Source organism: Blennius ocellaris (assembly GCF_963422515.1).
Source record: "Blennius ocellaris genome assembly, chromosome: 1".
In the NCBI taxonomy this organism is placed as follows: Eukaryota; Metazoa; Chordata; class Actinopteri; order Blenniiformes; family Blenniidae; genus Blennius; species Blennius ocellaris.
Genome location: NC_137650.1, coordinates 21,018,019 through 21,027,962, shown reverse-complemented (window position 1 = coordinate 21,027,962; position 9,944 = coordinate 21,018,019).

The window sequence follows — 9,944 nt, the reverse complement described above, 5'->3', positions numbered from 1 at the left end:
TGTGTCAGTAGAGACTTGTTTTCTGAGACTGTCCTTTTCTTCCTCACTCGTCTGGATCTCTAACACAGCTCTGAGAGCCTCGGTCAGCTGAAGGGTCTTGAAAGTGGGGTCCACAGAGGGAGGAAATGTCAGCTGCTGAATGCACTCTGAGGACTGGTAATCCTGGCCACCTAACTGCATGGGAGAACTTGAGAGCCCTTCAACCATTTTTCCTTGGGAAGAGTACAAATAATCAAGATTACTACAAGACACTAGTAATTCAATGACAGAAAACTGAAAACTTACTCATTTTATTTTTCGAAACAGCTCACTAACTTATTTGCAATTATTTGGGCATCTCAATAAAAAATGACCAAGAGCCAGTTGGACTCATGGGGGCGCTATCATATCAAAATGGGCCTTGCTGGGCATAAATAGCATCATATTTTGCTCACTGTCTTTGAAATCCACAAATTACAGGTTCAGCATGTAGTAGCAGTTACAGTAATCACCATGTCCATGCTGCAGAAAGTTCTTTTCATTTTGTACAGTTACATCAGACCCTTAGAAATGTATTCATGCCAACACTGTGAAGATGTGCATTTGCTCTAAATGTCACGTGTTTCCACTGACAGTATGTGGTTTTTAGTTGTTGTCTGTCGCGTGGGTTTCCCTCTGAAGCATGTTAATAGCGAAGCTGACACTTCTAATAATAGATCTTTGTCTCCTGACCCTGGACAATAACACCTCTGTGGTCCTGACAAAGGGCAGCTGCTAAAATGTGTCACCTCTACTACAAATAACTTTGGGGAAAGTTTTTGAAAGTGAGTTGGAGTTCACATATTTCCTGCATGGCGGCTAGTGTAAGCAAATTAAACGTAATTAAGATTAAAAAGGAGGAAAAAGCAGTTAAACTAACAGTATGGGAGTTCTTCAAATAATAATTGTCATACTTGTATCTTTTTTTTAAATACCAAATTGTGTTTATATAACAGCTCATATATAACAAAACAAATGTTTTCACATGTTGAACATCCCAGAGTCCAGCCATGAGTGTAGTGTGGGTTTATGTAAAACTACAATTACAAACTGGGCAGTCTATTGAAACTCTGATAATGAAACAGAAAACTCTTACCAGCAATAATGTTATCCATGCGCTCCAAGGCTGCCTCTAACATGTGACTGGCATTCGACGCCATGTCAACACACGATCGCACACTGCAGCACTCGTTGATCTTCATTCACTAAGATGGAGAAAAGTGTTGTCCAGTGGAAACAGTGACAGTGAGGCATTTTTAGCAGAAGGAAAGATTGTTGCAGAATCTCTCTCCTGCGTCTAACACTTACATTCTTTTACACCAGAAGTTACAAACAGCTGCCCTGACATCTGAAGGACCTCCAAAACCCTCAATGTGGCTTTTGGGTTTAAAGTCTCCTCTTATTCTGTGATCTGTTCTCAGCTCTGTTGTCCACATTAGACAAAAACTCCTATTTAGAATAGTTTTTATTGTTTGTATATATTTTTGCTTGAATTTATCTGTGTGAATGACTTTTAATTACTTTTTTAAAAGAGGAAAATCCACCAGATTGAAAGTTTCAGGCCAAAAGCGTTGGTCGAGCCAGAGAGGATCTCATCAGGATGTTTAACCACAGTGACTAGTTTTACTGACACTGATGACGGAAAACACTGGATGCAACATGAAACTGGAGGAAGGCAGCTGCTTTGGAGATATTTTACATTGATTTAATATTAGAGCAACTACTTTCACATAAATGAATCCATCTTTTTTTATTCTGCTTTATCAAGTCTCACGCACGCACACACACACACACGCACGCACAAACACACACACAACTGCAATTCAGAATTATTAATAAACCTCAAATGCATGTTTTTGGACAGTGGGAGGGAACTGGGGTTGTTGGAGAGCTTGCTCTGCACAGAAAGGCAGCTGAGCCAACCTGGACTCCAACCAGGGACATTCTTGCTAAGAGGCTACATCAACTACACCACCATGCAGCCACTGTTTGGACTTGTACAACATGAAGCGATTCTGACGTGCAACAGTCTCTTAGGATAGGCTGACTGTTTACTACATGTTTTATCGTTGCTGTAATCTAACAACGACAGCATGAAGAGGAAACTCAGAGACCTTGATGTAGGGAAAGAATATCTCAGGGGAAATATTTTCTTTCACATGAATTGAACATCATTTTGTGCAGATAAAAGCTGAACAGTGATCTGTCATTATTTGTAGTTCATAGACAAACAAATCAATGTTGGTTTTTTTTATTATTATGTTGCTCCCAAGGACATTTTATCTGAAGTCACACAGTACTGATATGAAATTACTGTTGCAAGAGTTGCAAGGTTAATTGAAACTATCTTACAAAAGGGAAAATACAATAATGCACACACACACACACACACACACACACACACACACACACACACACACACACACACACACACACACACACACACACACACACACACACACACACACACACACACATACACACAGAGTCATCATCTTTTTTGCTGGAAAAATGTGAATCAGACAGTGTGACACCGGGACACGTGATTTCCTGATGAGGAGGTATACTTTTATACTGAGCACCTTGTATGGCAGCTGCATTGCACTGGTGTGTGACTGTGACGAACATCGTATAGCGCATTCGGAGCTGTTAGATCAGAGAGAGAAAAAAGCTCTATGTACGTAAGTGAAATATATTCACCATTCACCATTTATATGATTTTGTGTTTATGTGTGTAACAGGTTGGGGACCTTGAAAACTTTTTCTTTATTTTTTGCTTAAGTTCATTGACAGTGCTCTGCTATACACAGAATGGCCAACAGGGTGCATCACTAGTCAAGGATAATAATATATAGTTGTACAGAGACCTCTCTTGAATGTATTCCTGGAAAACTATGTCACTGAATTAAAAAAAAAAATAGATATAGTTACAAAATGTGTAATTTAACAAAACAAAACAAAACAAAGAAAAAAAACAAAGAAAAAAACTGTTTTATTATAACTGCTTTATGCCAGCATTAATATCAATACTACACAGTTTTCTTCTGATAATTTAAGAAGGTGAACGTTCAGCTGCATTTGTCAATCAGTGGCGAGCTAAGCTTATGTGTACAAAACTATTAAGTTTCCCAGAGTTACGTCATTTCACTAAAACCCTTTATTTTGATGACATTCAGCAGAAGAAGGTCTCATCCTTCACAGGCTGCATCTTTCTGCAGCCAGGATCCATAATTCAGCGGGATAATGAGCCCAAACACACTTCAAAGCTTTGCAAAAGAACTATGAAGACCAAAGCAGTGTGAGGAGTGCTGACTCCTGTGGGCTTTGCTCCCTGGTCACCCGACCTCAACCCCATTGAACATTTATGGGGCCACTGAAGGACTGAGATAAGCATTCCTGACTTTACAAGCAAGCAGCTCTTTTCAACAAAAGCTCACAAGGATAACATTGATCCGGTGTCATGCAAATCTTTCAGTCCATGCCAGTTTTAAGACATGCGGCCATTTAAGGGTACTCCATACCAAATAGTAATTCCCCAACTAAAATCACTGAAAATAGATTTGGACAGATTTTATTTTCTAGATGAAAACAGATTCATTAGTTGTTGTTCATTTCATCATTCAGACTGAAGTGTCACTTGAATTCCCACAACAAACACAGATGCTGGATGGTTCATGGTCAGAGTTTCAGTTTGCAAAGTTGAAATACACATTGTCATGTTTCCTGGTTAAAAGGGGTCAGTGGTGGGCAAGTTAAAGAGGTGGACTTGGGATCAGAAAACTTGCAGTGATTCAGCCCAAACATCAACCATGTTCTCTCGGCCCCATGGGAATTTTTGAATATGCATTTCTGACTAACTTATTATGACCTGAAAGTTTATAGTTTCATGGTTTTGATGGATTTTGCAACTTTGTCAAATAATGAAAAGCTTGGTTTGGAATTGATGAAGGCTGTCAAATTCTTCAAAAATACAACAAAATGAAAGTTTCTTGCTCTTTACGTTTGTTCTCTTCCTACATCCCCTGTGAGATTTTATGACATATTACTAATGATGGATGGATGGATGGAAGGATGGATGGATGGATGGAAAGACTTTAATAAAACATTTTCAACAGGGTTTTTTCTCCAGTCATAGTCAGAGTTTGCCGTTACTGACATATTCCATTTTATGTATCTTGTCAATCAAACTATCAAAACATTTTGACAGATTTGTTATTTCCAACCATTGAAAGTGAAAATGATGCTTGATTTATTTGAAATATAAATTTTTATTGTAACCTATGTGACGCCTCTCAGACCATTAGCTGAAAGCAAGATTGTTATCTGATAACATGCATTTAGAAATTAGATTATCATCGTTGTCATTATTGGATAAATTGTATAAGGTAATACCATTACCATCCAGTGAAGACACTGTGGTGAAAGTGTATTATGAACTCACTTTACAATGTAGAGACACTGACCTTGGTTTCAGCAACATACTGAGAGCCATCATTGATCCATGGCTGGGGGAGATGCATAATAAAAATGGGGTCATGTTTACCTGTCAGACTCACACATTACCAAAATCACAGGAAAACAGTATACATGGGAGATCAACAGCTTTTCCTGAGGAAGATATGACACATTTTCTTTAAGTTGCTGAAATATCTCACTTCAATCTCTTGTTTTTATCCTTTTGAGGTCCCCTTGTTTCTTCTCTATTCCACAAAGTTAATTACTCGGCCTCAGTGCAACTGTGACTGCAGACAGCCAACGATTGGGTCACAAACTGTGATAAACCACTGATGTACTTTTAATTGTGGTTTTTAAATACTGATAACGTTGACTGAAAAATATAACTGTATTGACCGTCATCATGTAAAGACTCAGGCAACGAAATATGGAAGTCAAAGGCTTTCGTCATCCCATCTCATTTAATGAGAATCACAAATAATAATGATTTTTAGTTGGCAACACGCAGAGAGTCAGGAAAAAAAAATATATATTTTTTTTTTTCTTCGAACTAATAGATGGAATTGGTTACGGCACAGAATTAGTTTTATTGCTTTTAACGACATTCACACTTTATTATGGTAAAATATATAATTTGCTTATCTGTTTAGTCAACCGTGAATACACACGTGTGTTGAAATCACAAATACATATTTTTTTTTATCTGGGAAACTTCTTGACATCTCAGCATGTCATCCTTGAACATTAAAATGTATATAATTTCAACAAGCAAAAGGGGGCTATATAGTAGAGGAGTGGTTTACTGTAGCTAAAGTATGCTCTGTGTCCTGGACCCTGTAAATAAACATTACATTTATTTCTTCATAGCCTATTCTTCAGCTATTTCATTTGATTCAATTTCATTCAATAAGCACTTCCTGATTGACACGGCAAACAAATCAGTCTAAAGAAATTGTTTATTTAGCCAAAGCAAGGACCTGGCTAAATAAGCACGATATGCAGTCTGTTTCTCTTGGGAATGGTCCGGTTGTTTCCTTTGATATCCCAGAGGATAATCCACAATACTGATAGAAACAGAGCACAAGGAGATTGGGTGAAGCCAATCCTTTAAATCAGGCATGTTTGGGTACTCTATGAATAAAGAAAAGAAATGTGGACTGAGAAGATAGAAATTTGATCAAACCGCTCCACATGGAAATGTGCCCTCACCTCCGTTGTTGATCTCTGAGATTGTGTTTGATCGATAACGCAATGTGACATGATGTTCCCTCTTACTAGTTTTAGCTACAGGTCTGCCTGATGTATTGTATACTCGCTGGTGTGTGTCTGCCTCTTTCAAACAACTTTACAAATATTAAACATGTTATTAAACCAAGAAACCGGGGCCAAGCTCGATACAGATTATTTATATTTCACATATTCAATTACAGTTTGAATGAAGATTTTATTTCGATTATTTTAGCTGTAGAAATATTTCAGACAGCCAGTCCTTCACAACAACTCAGTGAGAGCGCTTCAGGAAAGTTATGAGTCATTATCATTCAGTGAAAAATGTGAGGTTAGGAAGTCACACAGACTTACAGTAGTGAGAGTCTTTAGCCGTGTATAGCAAATGCCAGATAGATAATTACTTCACCAGGTAAGATGCTCTATGAAAAGAGCACTCTCCCTCCCTCGCTACCATCAACCTGGCTGGATCACAGTTGTACAGCCTACCAGAAATGTATCATACATAGCTCCCACTTACACGACCTTAACAAGCAACCCACACACCTCTGTTTCTGCAATGACAACTCACACCTACCCTCTCCTTTTCTGTCTTTTACCTTATATTCTAATGCTACACAGAAAATGAGTTCTAAGCAGGGGTCACTTACAGTAAGAGGACAACTGTCACAGTTATTAATTTGATGGAAGAAGCTGAAGGTTAGCTGTCATGGGGGGGTGAGACCTTTGACACTGATGAGAAGTAGCGCTGCATTATTCAGTTAGAGCAACAGGAAATCTGTCTATTCATCAATATCTCCATGGGAATCTGGATGTCATACTGTATCTGTGTGAGACTAAATTGAATAGCCTGGTGGCCAGATAGACATTTAAACTCAAGGAAATGATTGTTTAATACAATAGGAATACAACCCCAGTGTATCTATCCATCTTCTATCTCATGTGCTTTATCTACACCAGGGTCACTCTGGACAAGAGTCAATCTAGTCCAGGACACACCCTCGGTGTGTCACCAGTCCATCACAAACAATTAAATTTGCATTATAACTTTGTATTGTGCAAGAGATAACTTGTAAACTCCGAAAGTACTCAGAAAGTAGTCAGCTCCCATGGTTTTTGAATTGAGGGACATTGACATTCTTGCAGGGAGCTTGTAAACCACATTACCACTGATCCACCAATTTGTTTTAAAGCAAATATGAACAAACCAGTTTCTATGTGATTAGTGGTTTCAATCTGAAGAACTCTTTTGATCTGTTGATTTGATTTGAACAGAATGAAAACTATGTAGCTCTTGTAACTCGAGAGATATAGCACTAAAATAGCAGCATTGATTTTTTTTCTTTTTTTATCATTACTTGCAAATTGGAAGAAGCAGCATGGGAATGTGATATGCACTGAAGACACATATGCTTAATTCATAGCTCATTCCACGAGGTGAACTACCATGACCCATTCATCTAATTGCAGACTCTTTGAAGTGGCTCAATTATTTCAAAGGTCCTAATTACAGTATATGCATGTGAGAAGTTATGGTGCATTCTGTTAATGTAAAGACACAGTAGATCAAACATTGTGAAGCATTTGATAACCTTGGCTATTACTCCATAATAGAAAAACAACATTATATATGAATACTCATCAGCGTCAGTGATTTCACTCCGCCTCGCTTACAAATGAAATGACATGGGTATTCTTTGTGTTTGCTATATCGCACCAAGCCTAACATTGCTCACTTGGCCTTCCTTTTAATTTTTACTCAGGTTTTGCATTTTGTTTCAGACGTGCAAAAATACTAACCAGGAACCTGGGAATAGTGCATACGCGCTTTCATTCATTGGTGTTTGAACTGGACTCGTATCTATTCTGGCGTTCTGGAGCTCTGGCACTGACTCTCTGGATGTCTATGCCGCTCCGCTTTCAACAGATGCCAAGAGAAGAAACCACACCTGTTTCCACATCCACTCTCTGTTCTTGTTAGGCATAACTTTGTAGTCTACCAATCTGTGCTGTGGCTTTATTTTGTATTATTGCTAATCTCTTTTAAGCTGCAATGCTTTTATGAATCCGGGATAAATTGCAGGGATAAGGAGAAACTGTTCCCCTGGTGCCAGCTGCATAAAATCCCACTACCTACTAAATGAATGCCAACAGAGAGGCATGTGGGGCTCTGCTAATGACTTGAATGAGGAATTGAAAAAAATAAAAGGTCGTGTGCACAAAACAAAGGCTCTGGTTTGGAGACCTCTGAGATCCTGGGCTATAGGGTTTGGCTGAAGCAGACCCTAAGTAACGCACAGATGTCCATTAAGTAAAATTGTTTATCTCATAAAGCCTCTCCTACATATATACATTAAAAGACATTTGACCTTATGTAAATGTTCTCACACTTTCAGGAAAATACACAAAACCGCTGCTATTTCTAGTTCTTTTTTTATTGATTACTTAACAAAATAAATTTTTCCTTAGTGCTCATTCATTGTGATTTTTTATTTTTATATTTTCAAATTTAAATATTATTATAGCAATCATGTATTAAATTGATTTTAATCTGTTAGACAAGATGTCTACTTCAATTTAAAGGCCTAAAAATGATCAATTTATATGGCTGTAATATGTTGATGAAAAGGCAATGGAAGTAGCAAAAGGTATACAGCATTTTAATGTTTCCTCCTTCTGGGTGTTTTGAAAATAAAATTGCTTTGAGGATTATGCTCAGCACAGCTCCTCCATTATGAAATGTCTTCCATTTTACAGTATGTAGCCTGGAGGATATGGTCTGTGCATGTAATAATAAATAAAAGACATTTTTGCAGTGGGAACATTTTTATTGCAACTTGCACCCACTGCCAGCCTTTTAACCAGCACACCAAGTAAATGAAACAGCCAAAGCCTAAATGTAACATCACAGGAACAGTAGAGAGAGACTTTGGCTGTGAGCCATTTAAGCAAATTAAATGAAAAAGGAGGAGCGAGTTGAAAAGTGGTAATTAAGTCCCAGTTCTGTTCCAAGTTTCTTCTTACTCAGTTGAGTCAAGTCAACTTACTAGATGTGGCTGACTGCAGTTTGCTGCTTGCCAACAAGTTACCAAATTATGAGCAACACCGCCAAGCACTTCCAATCTGGTGCTTATTCTAAAATTAAATCAAATGCTCAACGCAAGAGGAACAATACCAAATATCTTAGGTGATTGTGTAGTTTCTTTTTACCCGACTGCTCCACAGTAGTTGGAAATTTTCAGTATTTAATTTCACAGTTGTGTTTGATATTCATAATCTGCTTACTCAACCTGTCACTTCAGCCTGTTTCACAAATTATACTAGACAAACTTATTCAGAAGAGTTTGAAAATAATCTGTCTGCATTTTTCAGCTCGCACTTCAAACAAATTAATCTTAAAATGTAATTAGATCAACATGCTGAAATTATTGATGAGGATAATGAAAAATAATGTAACTATTGTATGATAAAGTTATTTTTTTCCAGTATTTAAGCCTTTCAAGCACCACATGTGTATGAAATGTGTGTAACATTTGTGTTTTCCATCTTTTATAGTTATTCATGCATGAGAAAACCACAGTGAGAGAACTTTCTTATTTAATTTACTGATCAGAACACAAAAGGCAAATTAATTAGTCCCCAACACATGATAAATAAATTAAAACGCAAATTCAAGGGTTTCTTTTTTTTGGTGTTTTTTATGTAATAATATTTATTTCTCACATTTAACATCTCTTACTTACACAGATTTCATCTAGAAATGAACTGTCACTGCACATCAACAGACCAACAGAACAACACGCCGTATTCCCAAAATAGAAACAGAAACAAACAACTGAGGAGAAGTTTTCCCACCAAACCATGACCTCATGCACCAATTCACTACCAAATGAAGGAACAGTATGGCAGTTTGACTGGTTGTTAGTACATTGTGCAAATACAGACTCATCTCATTAAAACAAGTAACAAGACCATGTAAAAAACTCATGACTTTAAAAACTCAGGTATAGCACAGACCTAAAATGTCTGCATACGCCTGCTGTTTTACTCGTGGAACATTATAGAAAAGAAAACATCCATCTTTGCGGTCATTCAACATGCAACTGATCCAACTGAGCAGAGCTCCAGACAGTTTTTGTCTGTCTTCTTCCATCGTTGTTCATGGATGTCTGCATCTGTCTGTTGGTACCTTTATTTGAGCGACAAGTGGTAGCATCACTGTCTAAACGTACAGCGGAGGTTCA